This window comes from Stomoxys calcitrans, chromosome 2, assembly GCF_963082655.1.
Source record: "Stomoxys calcitrans chromosome 2, idStoCalc2.1, whole genome shotgun sequence".
NCBI lineage: Eukaryota > Metazoa > Arthropoda > Insecta > Diptera > Muscidae > Stomoxys > Stomoxys calcitrans.
Window position 1 is genome coordinate 198,887,762 of NC_081553.1, and position 21,327 is coordinate 198,909,088.

At 40.8% G+C, this 21,327-nt stretch overlaps 1 protein-coding gene across 4 annotated transcripts in view; it reads right to left on the reverse strand.

Annotated features, from left to right (window-relative positions):
• LOC106090480 (tyramine receptor 1) overlaps positions 1 to 21,327 on the reverse strand; it is a 94,374-nt gene that overhangs the window by 34,909 nt on the left and 38,138 nt on the right. The window contains exons 1-2 of one of the 4 annotated variants that reach the window (XM_059363360.1): positions 18,955 to 18,977; positions 18,126 to 18,602 (exon numbers count right to left, since the gene is read on the reverse strand). The exons of 1 other annotated variant lie outside the window; for it this stretch is intronic. The gene's annotated coding sequence lies outside the window, so the exon portion shown is untranslated. Of the gene's footprint in view, positions 1 to 18,004; positions 18,070 to 18,125; positions 18,603 to 18,708; positions 18,931 to 18,954; positions 18,978 to 21,327 lie in introns of those variants that run through there. 2 more of the 4 variants (XM_059363361.1, XM_059363362.1) reach the window with 2 other exon arrangements.

Sequence of the window (21,327 nt, forward strand, 5' to 3'; positions counted from 1 at the left end):
GATGTTGGGCACTATGTAGACGGGCGGGAAATGGGGCCTGAATCCGAGGATAGTCCACTGGCTCTACAGGAGCGTGATTAGACCAATACTTACTTACGCCTCAGTAGTTTGGTGGACTGCTATGGAGAAAAAGTGCAACATAAGGACCATACAACAGGTTCAGAGAACATGTCGTCTTGGCATTGGCGGAGCGATGAGGACCAAGCCCACTAGGTCACTGAAAACTATTCTAGACATCCGACCTATTGACATACAGATCAAACGTGAGACAGCCACTGCGACTATGAGACTTAAGGCGATAGGAGAATGGATTGAGGATGGGAGCAGCTAATACCATCGCGGTAAAATCGAGACGACAATAGGAAACCTGAAAGGAAGGGAAGAGGTTTCCGATCGGATACCTGAGATGAAACTTGAAGTCGAGTGCGAGGCACTGCTGCCATCCGCACAGTCTTGAATTGACGAAACCCTAGTATTGCAATCTGGTGGATCCAGTTACACGAATTGAATAAAGCTAGAGGACAGACTGGGCCTGGGGGTTTACATTGAAAACCCAGGGACCGAGATCTGTTTTAGACTGCCTGACCACAATACGGTCCTGTAGGAGGAGGTCCGGGCGATCACGGAATGCGTGAAGTGGTATGGTGCTTACGCGAGTTTGAAAATCTTTACCGACAGTCAAATTGCCATAAGGGCAATAACAACCAGGACAGTAAGGTCATGAACAGACTTGCAGTGTAAGAAGGAGATTAACGCCTTCTCTGAGGATGGGAAAATCCACATCGTTTGGGTGCCGGGCCATAACGGAGTAAGGGGAAATGAAAGGGCAGACGATTTGGCGGTGAAGGCCAGAGGACTGCCGTCTGTAAATTTGGTTAACCCGAAGCCTTTCGGGTCGACGCAGACCGAGTTAAGGGCATGGGCGACGAATGCGCATGCAACATTGTGGAACAGCGAAACGGTCGGTAGGACGGCGAAAATCCTATGGGGGAATTCAGATCGTGAGAAGACTAGGCTATTACGGGAAGGAATCAAGAAGGAGGTCAGTATAGCTATTGGTATCATAACGGGACACATAGGACTCTCACTTATGTAAAATCGGTGCGGCAAGAGTTAGCATGTTTAGGGCATGCGGGGAGATGATGGGACGTTGGAGCATTTCCTTTGTCATTGCCCGGCTTTCGCGTCCAACAGATACCGGTACTTAGGTGGAGACATAATATCAGACATGAACCAACTTAGAGGAGTGGTATTGAAAACAATTAAAGATTTTGTAAGTAGCACGGAATACCTAATTTAAAATTTTCATTTTAGAGGTTACTTTATAGTTTTAAGAGCGCGCAACAAGCCGATTACTAGCTTAGGTGTATGTCCATATTGGCATGGGACGGATTAATATATGCACCCTCTTTTCAACCTAACCTAACACGCTGATATATCAAATGCATCAGCACGTTTGCGCAATCTGGCAAGGAGAACGCAGACCCGCTAATAGGAATTTCAGCATACTATGTCCCGTATACAAGAAAGGGTAGAAGATAGTAACTACTACCACTACAGAGAAATAAATCTCCTTCCCATCGCATACAAGACACTATCGAGCGTACTGTGTGAAGGATTAAAGTCAAAATTCAACGAAATAATTGGGCCCTATTACAAATAAAAGCGTGTTAAGTTCGGCCGGGCCGAATTTTACATACCCACCACCATGGACCGCATTTGTCGAGTTCTTTTTCCGGTATCTCTTTAAAGGCAAATAAAGAATAAAAGAAAAGTAATGATATGCTACAGGAGATATATCAAGTTAAGGTTCGATTCGGAAAATAATTGCGCCCTCTAGAGGCTCAAAAATTCAAGATCCCAAGCCGGTTTATATGGCAGCTATACCAGGTTATAGACCGATTTGAACCATATTCGGAACAGTTGTTGAAAGTCATAACAAAAGACGTCATATTAAATTTTAGCCAAATCGTATAAAGGTGTGCCCTCTAGTGGCTCAAGAAGTCATGATCATTGATTTCTATGGCAGTTATATCAGGTTGTGAACCGATTTGAATCATACTTAGCGCAGTTGTTGGAAAGCATAATAAAAGTCATAACAAAACACCTCCGGCAAAATTTCAGCCAAATAGGATGTGAATTGCGCCCTCGAGAAGTTCAAGATATCAACGCCCCAGATCGGTTTAAATGACAGATATATCAGGTTATAGACCAATTCCAACCATACTTAGCACAGCAATAACAAAACACGTCGTGCACAATATCAGCCAAATCGGATAGAAATGACGTCCTCTAGAGGCTCAAGAAGTCAAGATCCAAGATCGGCTGATATGGCAACTATATCACGATATGAACCGATTTAAACAATACTTAGCATAGTTGTTGGAAGCCATAACGATACACGTAATGCATAATTTCTACCAAATCGGATAGGAATTACGTCCTCTAGAGGCTCTAGAAGTCAAGGCACCAAATCGGTTTATATGACAGCTATATCAGGTTATAGACAGCTATATTAGATTATAGACCAATTTGGCACAGTTGTTGAAAGTCATAACAAAACCCTTTGTGCAAAATTTCAGCCAAATCGGATAAGAATTGCGCCCTCTTGTGGCTCAAGAAGTCAAGATCCACAATCGGTTATGAACCGATTTGAACCATACTTGTTGGAAGCCATAACGAACACTTCGTGCAAAATTTCAACCAAACCGCATAGGATTTACGCCCTCTAGAGGCTCAAAAAGTCAAGACGGCAGATTGATTTATATGGCAGCTATATCAGGTTAGGAACCATACTTTTCACAATTGTTGGAACTCATAACAAAACACTTCAATTTCAGCCAAATCTGATAAGAATTACGCCTTCTCGTGGCTCAAGAATTCAAGATCCAAGATCGGTTTATATGACAGCTATATCAAAACATGGACCGACATATCCCATTTACATTTCCAACCGACCAAAGAAATATTTGTGCAAAATTTCAAGCGGTTAGCTGTATTCCTTCGAAAATTAGCGTGCATTCGACAGACAGACAGACGGATTGGATGATTTTTCATCCGATTTGTATGAAATTTTGCAAATAGTGTTCTTTTATGACTTTCAACAACTGTGCCTAGTACGGTTTAAATCTGTGTATAAACTGATATAGCTTCCATATAAATGGATCTCCCTAATTGATTTTCTGAGCCCCTGGAAGCCTTAATTTTTATCCGAATTGGCTAAAATTTTGCACATTGTGTTATGTTATGACTCTCAATAACTGTGCAAAGTACGGTCCAAATCGGTCTATGACCAGATGTAGCTCCCATATTTTATCAGAATCCATGGTGGTGGGTTCCCAAGATTCGGCACGGCCGAACTTAGCACGTTTTCACTGGTGAAAGACCATAGCATGATTTCAACAGACAGACACGCAGGCGGACGGATGGACGGACAGACGAACGCACATAGCTAGATCGTCTTAGATTTTTAGGCCGATTAAAAATATATATTGGTTTGTCCAAAAAGTAATTGCGGATTTTTCATATAGTCGGCGTTGACAAATTTTTTCACAGCTTGTGACTCTGTAATTGCATTCTTTCTTCTGTCAGTTATCAGCTGTTACTTTAAGCTTGCTTTAGAAAAAAAGTGTAAAAAAAGTATATTTGATTAAAGTTCATTCTAAGTTTTATTAAAAATGCATTTACTTTCTTTTAAAAAATCCGCAATTACTTTTTGGGCAACCCAATGCTTTATAGAATCGGAAATGGATACTTCGATATGTTGCAAACGGAATTAAAAAAAATAATATACCCCCATTCTTCGGTGGTGAGTATAAAAACTCATTTTCGATTAACTCACTCAAGCTACCTAAACCACAGGAGATAAGATGGTATATTGTTTCTTGTTCTCATGATTATAAATAATACTGTAATCCAACATCCATTGACACAACTCTAAGGAAAATAACATTAATTAATTTTGTGTTTGTGTTTTTCATCTTCTCATGCACCTCAAGCAACTATTTTTCCCATATAATTTATGATGGTGTGACCCAACACAATAACAACCATTTTGTTCTCATCTTTATGGCCCGGTGAAAGAACAATACCAAGAATTGATTTTCACAGTATGATAGTTTATGGCAGGATAATAAACAACACATTTTACAAATAAATTAAAAATTGAGAATGGGATGGCCAAGACAAATAACACTTTTAATAAGGGCCACAATTGCAATGAAGGGTCATTAAAAAAGGTTACAAGTAGCGCACTAATAACAACACTAAATTCGCAAAGACCTTGGAATTGTTGTTGCGAATGCTAACTGAAAATCATACCTGTCTGTCACTTAAGACAAGTCATGAAGTCCACCCCCCATGGTCAATGCTACACGCAGACAGTCAATGATCGAAAGGACTCGAAAGGTTTTTCGCTCATCGCCGTTATTAAAAGTCAAAGGGATTTATATTTCGCGACGTCATCTCTATTGCAACACTAGAAATTGAATTAGCGATGAGTTAATTAGAACAAGAAAACACAGTCAGACAGTTTGTAATCCATTAATGCCTACAACGTTTGTCGCATAGACTGACTCGAGTGTGTCATTATCTTAGAAATGATTGTTGACAAAATGATAACAAAGAGGGTAAAATGAACCCATTTTAAGGCTTCAATTTGATTGTGAGACGTGCCAGCAATTAATTAATTCACAGTCACGGTTTATTAACTTTTGATACAATGAATTTTTTGCAAGTGACAAGGTCGAAATGTCTTTTGATTTCGTAGGAATAGAAGGGAGCAATAAATACTACTTCCAGGGAACTTACATTTGTGCATCATTTATTCATAATCGTAACAAGTACAAGTTCAAGGGGGCTGTATTTTATTTATCTTCTTCCACCATGGATTGTCAAAGACTTTGAACGTGTTTTTTAATAGGCAGATTCAGACCAGATGAAGCCGGGACGACTTGATCCTTCGGTCATTGTAGACACTGTTTAAGCTGAGGGTATAATCAGCCCAACTAAATTGTGGTTACAGAGCACAAAGGTAGTTAATTTGGTGCTCTCGAAGATTGAAATTGGAAGAACGGAGTGAGAGTAATCGATTCCCCGAATGGGAAGTATTCAGAATTTTTGCGTTGGGCAATCGATAATGCAAAAATGTCAGGGGTGAAACTCAGGACTTTGTTGATTGTTGAAGCGCCTGTTCGTATAGTGACAACGACATGGATCCCGGCTGAGGCTGTTGGCGAAGCAGAATATTGGGATATATACAGAAAGGTGAAAAGTTCTTTCCACAAACCGTTACTCTCGCCGTTGAGAGTTTCTTAGTCTTGTCTAGTGACTTTGTTTTCCTTTAATGCCCTCCGCCATAGGGTATACTAATCTGGGCATTCCCCGAAATATTGATCTGCTGCCCAAGGTATATGTATTCTTGATCGCATATATATTCTGAGCCGATCTAAACAACCGCTTGAAGATAACCGCTAGAAATTTTGCACACATATTTCTCATTGATGTAGGTCATTGGGGATTGCAAATGGGCCATATCGGTTCAGATTCATAATACAGCTCCCATATTAACCAATCCCCTATTTTGACTTCTTGAGTCCCTATGAGCCGCAATTGTTAATCAATGGTGCTGAAATTTTGCATGAAGTGTTCTGTTATGAAATCAAACACTTGCGCAAAGTACGGTTCAAAACTGTCTATAACCTTATATAGCTCCCATTGAACCGATCTCCCGATTTCACATCTGGTGCCCTTAGAAGCCACAATTTTTGCTCGATTTGGATAAATATGGGTTTCCAAGATTTGACACGGGCGAATTCAGCAAGCTGTCACTTTTTCTCCATCTTCTTATTCTGCTTTGAGGGGGAACACAATAGACCAAATGTCTCCGATTGCAGCGCCTAGCGGGCGAGGTGGCTTATTGCGTTTCCTCCACCCTAACCTAACCTCTCGCTCTTCAGGGGCTTAAGAAGAAATATCACGAGATCGGTTTGTATGTGAGCTACATGAACCTGAAAACATGAACCCATTTGGTCTATTTGCAATCACATTAATAGAAATATTTGTGCAAAATATCGGGTTGCCCAACAAGTAATTGCGGATTTTTCATATAGTCGGCGTTGACAAATTTTTTCACAGCTTGTGACTCTGTAATTGCACTCTTTCTTCTGTCAGTTATCAGCTGTTACTTTGTAGCTTGCCTTAGAAAAAAAAGTGTAAAAAAAAGTATATTTGATTAAAGTTCATTCTAAGTTTTATTAAAAATGCATTTACTTTCTTTTAAAAAATCCTTAATTACTTTTTGGGCAACCCAATATTAAAAGGCAAGATTGCATCATTTCTGAACGGATAAAAGGACGACGAAAGGGCAAATGGACGGACGACTAGATGAACGAATGGACAAATGGCCGAACGAACAGATGCACGGACGGACAGATGGAAGGACAAGCAGATTGACGGACTCATAGCCGGGCGTGCAAACAAAGGGACTCACGTTAAAGATGAACCTAAGGAAATATGGACGGGAATTATGGACGGACGGACAGATGGATGGACGGACAGATGAACCAACGGATGGATAAATGTACGAACAGGTGGACCTAAGGACATATGGTCGGATGAACATACGGACAGATGGTCGGACGGATAGAAGAATGAAGGGACAGATTGATGGACATACAGATGGATGGACGGTCGGAAAGATGAACGAATGGACATATGGACGGAACAGATGGACGGACGAACAGATGGATGGACGGACAGATGAACCAACGAATAGATGAACGTACGGACAGATGGACCTAAGGACATATGGTCGTATGAACATATGGACAGATGGTCGGACGGACAGAAGAATGAAGGGACATATGGACGAACGGACAGATGGATGGACGGTCGGAAAGATATATCTGAGGAAAAGTCGACGGATGGACAGATGAACGAACGGATGGATAAGCGTATAATAGATGAATGATTGGACAGACGGACGGACGAATAGATGGATGGACATACGATAAACGAACGAACGGACGAAGATATTGGATGACGAAAAAATGGACTGAGGGACATAAACACATGGACAGATGGACTGGCGGACGTACAGATGGATGGACGCATGGAAAGATGGACAGTCAAACATATTGACAGACGAAGATATGGACGGACAAACAGATTGACGCACGGAAAGATGAACTAACGGATAGACGAATGAACAGACAGATAAATGATGGGTGAAAGAAGAAATTAATTATCGGACAGATAGATGGACAGATGAACAAACGAACAAGTCGACGGATGGACAGATGGACGGGCAGATGGACGAGCGAACGTATTGACAGACCAGCAAATGGCCGGCGAACACGAACAGACACAGAGAGGGACGGACGAACGGACAGACGCATATAAGAACGGACAGGTACACCAGCAGACATGCCGACGGAAGGCCAGCTGAACGGAGGGACAAGACTAGGATGTCTTAAAATGTCGTTGTGGTATGTATACTTTATAGTATCTAAGACCTATTTCGAGGTGTTACAAAATAATGACGAAATTAGGAAAGACGGACGGCCAAACATATTGACAGACGAAGATATAAACGGATGAACAGTTTGACGAACGGAAAGATGAATTAACGGACAGATGGGCGAACGAAGAAATGAATGAACGGATAGATGAACAAACAAACGGAAGTAGATGGACGGGCGGACAGATGAACGAACGTACGTATTGACAGAATAGAAAATGGCCGACGAACAGTTGAACGCACGAAGAGACACACAGACGGATAGGTACATATAAGGACGGACCGATACACAGACAGACGGAAAAATACACAAACGGACGGACCGACATACCGACAGACGGCCAACCAAACGGACGGACAATGTCATTGTGGTATGTATAATTTTTAGGAACTAAGACCAATATTTCGAGGTGTTACAACTTAATGACGAAATGGGGAAAGATGGACGGTCGAACATTTTGACAGACGAAGACATAAACGGATGAACAGTTTGACGCACAGAAAGATGCATGAACTGAAGAGGAATGAACGAACGGATAAATTAACGGAGAGATGGGCGAACAAAGAAATGAATGAACGGACAGATGAACAAAGGAACAAGTGGACGGAGGGTCAGATGAGCGGGCAGACAGATGGGACTTTATAGGATCCAAGATCCATATTTCGAGGTGTTGCAACATAAGGACGAAATTAGGAAAGATGGACGGTCGAACATATTGTCAGACGATGATATCGACGGACGAACAGTTTGACCCACGGAATGATGAATGAACTGACAGATGAATGAACGAACAGTTATATGAACGGACAGATGGACGAAAGAAGAAATTAATAAACGGACAGATGGACGGACAGATGAACAAACGAATGAGTTGGCGGACGGTCAGATGAACGAACGAACGTATTGACAGACTAGCAAGTGGCCTGCTAAAACTTTAATGCACTTAGATACAGAGAAGGACGGACAGATGCATATAACTGCAGAAAGATGGCTAAGGTTGGGTTTTCTTAAAATGTCATTGTGGTATGTATACTTTATAGGATCTAAGACCAATATTTCGAAGTGTTAAAAAACAAGTAAAAAGTTAAGTTTGGCCAGGCCGAACTTTGTATACCCACCACCTTGGGTATACATGTAAACCACCATTCGCCATGATCCGGTGAAAAATGCATAATTTATGCGCCCATAGCAGCTATATCGAAATTTGATCCGATTTGTATCAAATTCGGCACGCACATTGATTGAGTGGTCTAATAAGTACAAGTCATTGTTCAATTTTGTAGAACAAAATATTGGCTCTTTTAATAACTTAATCCAAATATAGACCGATATGAACCATATTCGACATAGATGTCGAAAAGCCTAACATAAGTCACTGTGTAAAGTTTCAGCGAAATCGGATAATAAATGCGACTTTTATGGAGTCAAGACTTTAAATCGTGAGATCGGTCTATATGGCAGCTATATCCGATGTTAACCATATACGACCCTGATGTCGCAAAGCCCAGCTATATCCTAATCTGAAACGATCAGGGCCAAATTGAAGAACGATTTCGAAGGGCCTAACACAACTCAATGTCTCAAATTTCGGCGACATCTTGCAATAAATGCTCCTTTTATGGACTCAAAACCTTAAATCGAGAGATCGGTCTATATGGCAGCTATATCCAAATCTACACCGAACTGGGCTAAATTGCAGAAAGATTTCGAGTGACCTTACGCAACTCACTGTTCCAAATTTTAGCAAAATCGGATAATGAATGTGGCTTTTATGGGCCTAAGGCCTTAAATCGCCAGATCGGTCTGTATGGCGGCTTTATCTAAATCTGGACCGATCTGTTGAGTGACCTAACGCAACGCACTGTTCCAAATTTTGGCAAAATCGGACAATAAATGTGGCTTTAATGGGCCCAAGACCTCAAATCAGCGGATCGGTCTACATGGGGGCTATATCAAGATATAGTCCGATATAGCCCATCTTTGAACATAACCTGCCTATGGGCAAAAAAAACAAGAATCTGTGCAAAGTTTTAGCTCCATATCTCTATTTTTAAAGACTGTGGCGTGATTTCAACAGACAGAAGGACGGACATGGCTAGATCGTCTTGGATTTTTACGAATATATTGGGTTGCCGAAAAAGTAATTGCGGATTTTTCATATATTCGGCGTTGGCAAATTTTTTCACAGCTTGTGACTCTGTAATTGCATTCTTTCTTCTGTCAGTTATCAGCTGTTACTTTTAGCTTGCTTTAGATAAAAAAGTGTAATAAAAGTATATTTGATTAAAGTTCATTCTAAGTTTTATTAAAAATGCATTTACTTTCTTTTAAAAAATCCGCAATTACTTTTTGGGCAACCCAATATATACGTTATAGGGTCGGAAATGGATATTTCGATGTGTGGCAATCGGAATGACCAAATGAGTATACCTCCATCCTTCAGTGGTGGGTATAAAAATGACGAAATTAGTATGCCGCTTTCTTTTGTGGAGGGTATACTAATGGGGCGAAATGCCTATTTGTACAATTATTATCAAAATATTTGTGCACACAGCCAGACATACAATGCGAAATCGACTCAAAAGTGATTGTGGGTTGATATTTATCATAAGGTCTACCTGTGAACCACCACACTTGAAAAGGGTATGAATACATTAAACAGAATTATGTTTTCCCATTTCTACCGCTTTTTTAAATTTAAATAAAATTGTAATTGCCTTAATCTCTTTTTCATTCCCCTCTTAGCATATGTTTGCTCCAACAATTGGCCACTTCGCATCGCATACCGGAAACATTTCTCGAATTGAATGCCATTACAAGTGAGTACGTTTGATGATGTTCAACAATTCCACTTAAATGTGAAACAAAAGTTTTTAAGCGAACAACCTTGGAGATCACATGTTGGAATTTTTTTTTTCGCCATGAACATTGAAAATCGAACATTCCGCCCTTCAATTGGAGAAGTGGAAAATTATTGAAGAAGAAAAATCCATTTCATTTTTGATAGTCACATTATTCATGTTCATTAATATTACATTCATTTTTATTGGTGATGGGCATATTCTACGAACATGAAGCTATTTTTGCTGTAAGCCATGCATGTTTAAGCATATAAAAATAGAAAATTTTGTTTGTTGGAAATTTTAAAATATTTCCCTTTAATGAAGGAGATAATGTTCAGTTAATTTAAATCAGCTTTGCTAAAAATATTTTTTGGTTGCTTTTTATATTCGCGAAAATATATAGAGCACACAATTTTCATGAAAATGCAATTTTTTAATCGCCAATAAAATGGTGGCCCTGATGGTATTCATCACATGCAAGTAATAAAAGTCATGTGGTCTTTTTAGGTTAAACATTTAAAAACGGAAGTAAATATTTTAATTGTAAATTTTGATGAGTTAATGAAGCGTTATCGTGGGATATCTAGAAGGAAATGCGCCCTCTAGAGGCTCAAGAAGTAAACTAGAGATATCGATTTATATGGGAGCTGTATCAGGCTATAGACCGATTCAGACTATAACAAACATGTATGTTGATGGTCATGAGAGGATATGTCGTACAAACTTTCAGGCAAATTGGATAATAATTGCGACCTCTAGAGGCTCAAGATATAAAGACCCAAGATCGGTTTATATGGCAGCTTTATCAGGTTATTGACCGATTTGAACCTTATTTGGCACAGTTATTAGATATCATAACAAAACACGTTGTGCAAAATTTCATTCCAATCGGATAGAAATTGCGCCCTCTAGAGGTTCAAGAAGTCAAGACACAAGATCGGTTTATATGGCAGCCATATCAGGTTATTGATCGATTTGAACCAAACTTAATGCAGTTGTTGAAAGTCACAGCAAACAAACTCATGCAAAATTTCATTCCCCTCCGATAAGAACTGTGCCCTCTAGAGGCTCAAAAAGTCAAGACCCCTAATCGGTTTATATGGTAGCTATATCAGGTTATGGACCGATTTGAACCATACTTGGCACTGTTTTTGGATATCATAACAAAACACGTTGTACAAAATTTCATTCCAATCGGATAAGAATTGCACACTCTAGAGGCTTAAGAAGTCAAGACCCAAGATTGGTTTCTATGGCAGCTATATCAGGTTATGGACCGATTTGAACCATACTTGGCACTGTTTTTGGATATCATAACAAAACACGTTGTGCAAAATTCCATTCCAATCGGATAAGAGTTGCGCCCTGTAGAGGCTCAAGAAGTCAGGACCCAAGAACTGGAAGAACTGGGATGCCCAAAAAGTAATTGCGGATTTTTTAAAAGAAAGTAAATGCATTTTTAATAAAACTTAGAATGAACTTTAATCAAATATACTTTTTTACACTTTTTTTCTAAAGCAAGCTAAAAGTAACAGCTGATAACTGACAGAAGAAAGAATGCAATTACAGAGTCACAAGCTGTGAAAAAAATTGTCAACGCCGACTATATGAAAAATCCGCAATTACTTTTTGGGCAACCCAATTGTAACTCCAAAAAAATACAAATTTTGCCCATGAACATTCCACTAAGGGACATGGGCAAAGGCCACCGTAGCGCAGAGGTTAGCATGTCCGCCTATGACGCGGAACACCTGGGTTCAAGTCCTGGCGAGACCATCAGAAAAAATTTTCAACGGTGGTTTTTCCCCTCCTTATGCTGGCAACATTTGTGAGGTACTATGCCATGTAAAACTTCTCTCTAAAGAGATGTCGCACTGCGGCACGCCGTTCGGATTCGGCTTTAAAAAGGAGGCCCCTTATCATTGAGCTTGAACTTGAATCGGACTGCACTCATTGATATGTGAGAAGTTTGCCCCCCTGTAGTAACTGCAGCCTTTGAAACAATCGAAAGATAGCAGGGCCACCTCTAGACAGACGATGATTACACGATGATGAGACAGTGTTTGGAGTATTTGAGAGAAAGATTCTTCCTCAAATATATGAACCAGTTTTCGTTAATGGACAATATAGGCGTCATATGAGAATATAGGCGCTATATGAGCTTTATGACGACGATGGCATTGTTACACGCATCAAAATACAACGGCTGCGTTGGCTAGGTCATGTTGTCACAATGGATAAAGAAGCTCCAGCTAAGAAGACTTTTGAAGGCAAACACGGTGTCACACTTAAACCAGGAAGACGAAAAGCTCGATGAAAAATTCAAGTGGTGGGAGACACCTCGAAACTTGGTGTCAGAGATTTTAGAATGAGCGCAGAAGATCGAGGCGCTTGGAACGCTATTCTACGTTCGGCTAGTGGAACAAATATTCTGTCATAGCCAATTAAAGTAAAATAAGACCTTAAATCGTCACATCGGTCTATATGGGAGGTATATCAAGATGTAGTCTGATATAGCCCATCTTCGAACTTGATCTGCCTATGGACAAAAACAGAATCTGTACAAAGTTTCAGCTCAATATCTCTATTTTTAAAGACTATGTCATGATTTCGACAAACAGACCGACGGACATGACTAGATAGTCTTGGATTTTTATGAGGATCAAGAATATATATATTTTATTGGATCGGAAATGGATATTTCGATGTGTTTCAAACGGAATGGCAAAATGAATATAACCCCATCCTTCGGTGGTGGGTATGAAAATAGGATTATTGCGATTGCAGGTATCCAAAATTTGGCCATGCCCACCTAAATGCATTTGCTCCTACTTGTACCCTACACCACCACTGTGGTGCAGGGTATTATAACTTAGTGCATTTGTTTGTAACACCCAGAAAATAGAGATAGACCCACTGATATGTATACCGATCGACTCAGAATCACTTTCCGCTCGACTTCTGCCTCTCCTTACACATTTTTATACCCTCCACCATAAGATGGGGGGTATACTAATTTCGTCATTCTGTTTGTAACTACTCGAAATATTCGTCTGAGACCCCATAAAGTATATATATTCTTGATCGTCGTGAAATTTTGTGTCGATCTAGCCATGTCCGTCCGTCTGTCCGTCTGTCCGTCCGTCCGTCCGTCCGTCTGTCTGTCGAAAGCACGCTATCTTCCGAAGGAGTAAAGCTAGCCGCTTAAAATTTTGCAAAAATACTTCTTATTAGTGTAGGTCAGTTGGTATTGTAAATGGGCCATATCGGTCCATGTTTTGATATAGCTGCCATATAAACCGATCTTGGTTCTTGACTTCTTGAGCCTCTAGAGTGCGCAATTCTTATCCGATTGGAATGAAATTTTGCACCACGTGTTTTGTTATGATATCCAACAACTGTGCCAAGTATAATTCAAATCGGTCCATAACCTGATATAGCTGCCATATAAACCGATCTTGGGTCTTGACTTCTTGAGCCTCTAGCGTGCGCAATTCTTATCCGATCAGAATGAAATTTCGCACGACGTGTTTTGTTATGACATCCAACAACTTTGTTAAGTATGGTTCAAATCGGTTCATAACCTGATATAGCTGCCATATAAACCGATCTTGGGTCTTGACTTCTTGAGCTTCTAGATGGCACAATTCTTATCCGATTTGAATGAATTTTTGCCCCAAGTATTTCGTTATGATATCCAACAACTGTGCCAAGTATGGTTGAAATCGGTTCATAACCTGATATAGCTGTCATATAAACAGATCTGGGGATTTGACTTCTTGAGCTTCTAGAGGGCGCAATTCCTATCCGATTTGGCTGAAATTTTACATGACGTATTTTATTTTTACTTTCAACAACTGTGTCAAATAAGGTTCAAATCGGTTCATAACCTGATATAGCTGCCATATAAACCGATCTGGGATCTTGACTTCTTTAGCCTCTAGAAGTCGCAATTATTATCCGATTTGTCTGAAATTTTGTACGACGGATTCTCTCATGACCATAAACATACATGTTTATTATGGTCTGAATCGGTCTATAGCCCGATACAGCTCCCATATAAATCGATCTCTCTATTTTACTTCATGAGCCACCAAAGGGCGCAATTCTTATTCGAATTGGCTGACATTTTACACAGGTCTCCAACATATAATTTAATTGTGGTCCAAACCGGACCATATCTTGATATCGCTCTAATAGCAGAGCAACTCGTTTCTTATATCCTTTTTTTACCTCAGAAGAGATGCCGGGAAAAGAACTCGACAAATGCGATCCATGGTGGAGGGTATATAAGATTCGGCCCGGCCGAACTTAGCACGCTTTTACTTGTTTTAATAGGTTTTATTGTCTTCATCTATGATATTCGATTTTCGTAAACAACTTTCTTTTAATTGAATTAGCGTCTTATGTTATTTTTTCTCCAACTACCACAAGCTTTATATATCACTCCTTCGACTTTGTTACCTGCATAGTCCTTTGATACGAAATTCGTATCTCCCTTATTTACAGACATTGTGTAAATAAACAAATGTACGAAATAAAATAAAAATAGCAATAATTTTCTCATCGCTGTTTTTATTTGTAATACAACGTAAACAATCAACAAATGGCCTATCTATACACTTCAGTGAATGCCTAAGAACGTTTCGGTGATGGTATTGAACGGTGACGATACCAGTATGACTTCAAATATTTGCCTACGATGAACACATTCATCATTCCATTAGAGTAATGACGTAGTTGATAATGACTTTGGGTGACACATTCACACAAATAATTTAAACACATTAAGACCACAAACTATTTTGTGGGTATTAACTAAATTAATTCAATTTAATAGCCATTAGCCGGTAATTGAGAGACTTTTTTCTTTTGATATAAATTGCAAGAATGTTGCCATCATAGAGTTAAGTGTAGTTAAATCTTCTTTTAGAATGTATTTTTATAGCCTACACCACCACTGTGGTATTATAACTAGGCACATTTGTTTGTAATACTCAGAAGCAAGAGAGAGAGAGAGAGAGATGGATTCATTGATAAGTATACGGATCGACTCAGAAGGGCTTTCTGACTCGATTTAGTCATATCCGTATTTCTGTCCGTCTGTCCATGTTAATTTGTGTACAAAGTACAGGTCACAATTTTCATCCAGTCAGGCACCTTTTATGCCCAGAGACTAGTTGGTAGAAATTGTTCCAGATTTGGATATAGCTCCCATATATTTCTTCGTTCGATTGGGGCTAATGTTGCAATAAGATCGTCATTTGATAACCGATTTTCACGAAGACATTATTGGAGAATTTGTAAGAAATCTGTTCGATTCGAGGCTCAATTTTCACTTCTAGAATTAATCTTCCCCAAATTTTGCCAAAGCTCCAACTGTAAAATTGGCTTAGATTTAGATCTAGCTCCCATATGCATATATCTGTTTGTCCTATTTGGACTGAACTGTCATTAAGATAATCATTTCTTAACCCATCTCCCCGATATTTTTCAGAAACTATTCCCTTATGACACCCAGCATTGTCGTTGAACTCCATAAAAATCGGTTCAGATAAAGCTCTTCTGGGAGTATTACACAGTGATTTCCTCTATCCTCCGACTCCGACATTATGTACAAGTTTTGGTCGAAACTCTAGATTTAACATTTAAGCAAATTTTAATTTCGACGTCCTGCATTAGCAATGTGATGTAGGGTATCCAATGGGGGGCTTTGCCAGACTTTAGCCCGTCCTAACTTATTTCTTTATAAGTAGGCAAGACATGGCACCACCATGGAAATATTTATTATCCCCTTTTATCACAGCTCAACTATATACACAAAACTAAGGTATAAAAAAACACCAGGTCCTGATGAAATACCAAGAGAGGTGCTGAAACAAATAGCCGTGGCAAGGCCGGACATATTCCTAAGCAGGTAGGTGTTTTCCCAGAATGTTAGAAAGAACAGAAGTTGATGTTGCCAAGAAAGAGAGACGCACTAGCAAATTCTTTTTACCGACCTCTATGCATGCTTCACACACCCGGTAAACTACTCGAGCAACTTATAAAACCCTGTGTGCCAGAAGCTATAAACACGGTAGGAGGGTTATACACAAGCCAGCATGGCTTCCTCACAGTGGGAGACAATTGAAAAAAAAACTATTAAAAACCAGTAAGGAAATAAGTAAGTAAAGAATACCCTACACCTCCGAGTATGCTTACTACTTTAAATGTCTGTGGTCTGATTTTGGAAAATTTTGTTTTTGCTGGAAAGTGCTCAAAATTCCAAGTGTCCTCAAAAAACTAAAAATTTATTTTGCCTGATTATTTTACAAAAATCGCCAAAATACCCCTTTTGTATATCCTCGAAATCAGTGAAGATTTTGTAAACCTAAAGCGGACTGTTTTGTAGAGATTTTTGAACCTCGGACCGCAAATAAAGCTTTGGCAGCCCAAACAATTTTTCGAGTTGGCGAGGTGACCAACTTTAGTGGCATGCCAAGAGGCGCCCGGACCACCTCGCACACGATATCGCTAGCATCTCAGCTTAAACTATTCCAATTTTTAAGGAGATATCTCTGCCCATTCTCACACGACATATTCATCAATAGAATTATTTTCTTCCACTGAGTGTCGGCGCACTAATGGATGTTGTCAACTAGGTTCTACCTGCACGTAAAATTAACAAACACAGCAGACCAATCATATATTTGGCTGCCCTTGATACGAAGAACGCTTTTAATGGTTTTAGGTGGAAACACGTGATACATGTCCTAAATAGGAAGTTTAAAATACCAGGAAACCTGTTAAGAATAATCAAAAGCTAACTTAGAAATAGAACTTTAGTCGAAGAAACGAGTTCTGGAATGAAGAGATTGCACATAACGTCAGGAACAACTCAAGGGTCCATCCTGGGCCCGGACCTATGAAACATCAGCTACGATGACATCCTACGCAGACGAAGTTGCTGCAGTCATACCGGCGAAAAACACAGAAGCGGCACAGCTTAAGCTATGACAGGTCACATGATCTGCTCGAGGAACTGGCTACACGAAGGCGGACTAGAGTGGGCCACACACAAAACTTTATTGGTCCAGCTAACCAGACAGAGAATCCCCTTGGAAATAGGCATATATCCACCACCATATGGTGGGTGGATATAAATTTTGTACAACTGCTTCTCCTACGACCTTCAGCATTCATGCCAAGTATGGTCTGAGTCAGTATATAACCTGATATAGCTTCCACATAAAACGATCTCCCGATTTTACTTCTTGAGCTCCTATAGGCCACAATTCTAGACCGATTTGGTTGAAGTTTTGCTCAATGACTTTGACTATGGTCTCCAACATCTAAACTAAATTAGGTACAAATCAATTCATAGTTTGATATAGCTCCTATAAAAACTGATCTTCCGATTATAATTGTTGACCCTACAGGGGGCGCAATTCTTATCCGATAAGGCTGACATTTTGTACAACGACTTCTCCTATGACCTTTAAGTATGGCCCGAATCGTTCCATAACCTGATATAACTTCAATATTAAGTCAATTTTTATCCATTAGCCTTTGTTTGCCTATAAAGACATGCCGGGCAAAGAACTTGACAAATGCGTCCCATGGTGGAGGGTATATAAGATTCGGCCCGACCGAACTTACCACGCTTTCACTTGTTTTGCAATAAAACACCCACCATATTCTTCACTACCATAGGAACACCAACACTTATCACTTTTTCTAAGAAAAAAATTCTCAAATTACAACATTTTGATTTGCTTACTTTCATAAAGATTTCAACTATTTTTTTTTTATTTCAAAATAATCACTGCTTAACTTTGTGTTATTTTGTTATTTATTTGCACATGCCATTGGCAAGGTATTTATTTTTTTATTTATCGATATCGTTGTGCTTCTATTTATTTCAATGCATATTTCATTTGACATTTTCATGCATATGTAAATTTCACTTTATTTTCGTTTCACCACTGCACCTTCGTTTTTTAGCCGCTTTTGGGGTTTTAATTGTTTTCAATTTTTTTTTTTTACTTGGGGCTCGCGTTCACGTTCTCTACGCTGGGGTTCCCAGTTGGCAACTTATGAACGGCTCGCAAGTTCATGTTCTACTGAAAAAAAGCATTTAAAATCTCACAAAATGGGCTGTTTTCGCGGTAGTCATTTCTCATTTTTATGGAAAACACTTTGAAGCAAACAAGAAGAAATATCCAAATGCAAACAGGCGAGCAAACGCCACACAATGCTAAAAAGAAGGAAAACAAAAGCGGCAAAACGGTACATAAGAAAAAGTGTTGTTTATTGTAAATAAATAAAAAAAAAAATATGGCAACAAAAAAACGAAGCTACACCCTCTCCCCTGGGTATTAAATGGTTGGTTGGCAGGTCTCCGTCACCGCGCTGTCTTCTGGCCAAGAGCCACCAACGTGTAAACCCTCTCTGCTAACAACACTCCTGCGATGGGCATAGTGTCTATCACAACTGGCTCACACAGACACATACGCGCGCACCCACACACAGACATTCACCCACAATATTTTTCCCATTAATACTTAACGAAAATTTCAAATTGTTCCAAGGAAAACCCTTATACAGACCATTCCATTTAAAGTGTGCCCAACATTTGAACGCTTCCATGCTGGCTTGAAATAAAGAAGCAAGTAAACATTCATTGGTAAGGACTGTAAATATTTTTTTAATACAAACAAGTAAAAGCGTACAAAGTTCGGCCGAGCCGAATCTTATATACCCTCCAGCATGGATCGCAATTGTCACGTTCTTTGAACGGTATCTCTTTATAGGCAAATAGAGGATAATGGATAAGAATTGTCATGCTATTGGAGCTAGATCGGGTCATAGACCGGATGATGGAGACCATAGAAGAAGATTTTTTTTTGCAAAATTTCAGGGTAGCCCTACAGGGGCTCAAGAAGTAGAACCGAGAAGCCGGTGTATATGGTCACTGTGGCAGGATATGTACCGACTCAGACCATATTAGCTATGTATATTTAGGGTTACAGGAGAAGTGGTTGTGCAAAATTTCATCCAAATCAGACTGGAAGTGCGACTTCAAAAAGTATAATCGGTAGCTTTGTTTATATGACAACTATTGGGTTGCCCAAAAAGTAATTGCGGATTTTTCATATAGTCGGCGTTGACAAATTTTTTCACAGCTTATGACTCTGTAATTGCATTATTTCTTCTGTCAGTTATCAGCTGTTACTTTTAGCTTGCTTTAGAAAAAAGTGTAAAAAAAGTATATTTGATTAAAGTTTATTCTAAGTTCTATTAAAAATGCATTTACTTTCTTTTAAAAAATCCGCAATTACTTTTTGGGCAACCCTATATTAGGGTTTGGACCTATTTTGATCATATTAGGCATATCTGTTGAATGTCATGAAAAACATCATAGCACAAAAGATAGGCAAAATTGGATAATAATTGCGGACAGACGGACGGACAAACGGACGGACAGGCGGACAGACAGACTGACGCATAGGCAGACAGACAGACGGATAGACGGACGGACAGACGGACGGACAGACGGACAGATGGACGGACGGACAGACGGACGGACGGACAGACGGACGGACAGACGGACGGACAGACGGACGGACAGACGGACGGACAGACGGACGGACAGACGGACGGACAGACGGACGGACAGACGGACGGACAGACGGACGGACAGACGGACGGACAGACGGACGGACAGACGGACGGACAGACGGACGGACAGACGGACGGACAGACGGACGGACAGACGGACGGACAGACGGACGGACAAACGGACGGACAGGCGGACAGACAGACTGACGCATAGGCAGACAGACGGACGGACAGACGGACGGACAGACGGGCGGACAGACGGACGGACAGACGGACAGATGGACGGACGGACAGACGGACGGACGGACAGACGGACGGACAGACGGACGGACAGACGGACGGACAGACGGACAGATGGACGGATAGACTGATACATAGGCAGACAGACGGACGGAGGGACAGCCGGAATGACAGATGGACGGATAGACTGATGCATAGGCAGACCGACGGACGGACAGGCGGACGGACAGACTGATGCATAGGCAGACAGCCGAAAGGACGGATGGAAGGACGGACAGACGGACGGACGGGCAGACGTTCGGACGGATAGACTGATACACAGAGAGACGGACAGACGGACGGACAGACAGACGGACAGCCGCAAGGGCAGATGGACGGACAGACAGACAGACGGACAGCCGCAAGGACAGATGGACGGACGGACAGACGGACGGATATATGGACAAAATTTCACAGAGAAACGGACGAATAGACGGACGGACAGACAGACAGACAGCCGGACAGATAGACGGGCGGACAGACTGATGGACAGACTGACGCACGGACAGACGGACGGATAGACGGACGAACAGATGGACGAACAGACAGACGGATAGTCGGACGGACAGATGGACGGACGGACATATTGACGGACAGACTGACGTACAGAGAGACGGATGAATAGACGGACGGACAGACAGCCGGACAGATAGACGGACGGCTAGACTGATGGACAGACTGACGCACAGACAGACGGACGGATAGACGGACGAACAGATGGACGGACAGACTGACGGACAGTCGGACGGACAGATGGACGACGGGTGGACAGACGGACGGCCAGACAGACGGACGGACAGACAGACGGACGGACGGACAGACTGACTTACAGCCGGACGAACAGATGGACGGACGGACAGATGGAAGGTAGGATAGACGGACGGACGGACAGAGCTATGGACAGACTGACGATCGGTCAGACAGAAAACTAGACGGACGGACATGGCTAAATGGACCTAGAATGGCAAGACCATCAAGGATATCTATACTTTGTTGGATCTCACATCACTTTTTCGATTACTTACAAACGAAATGACTAGATTAGTATACCGCCATCCTACAGAGAAGGGTATACAAAAAAT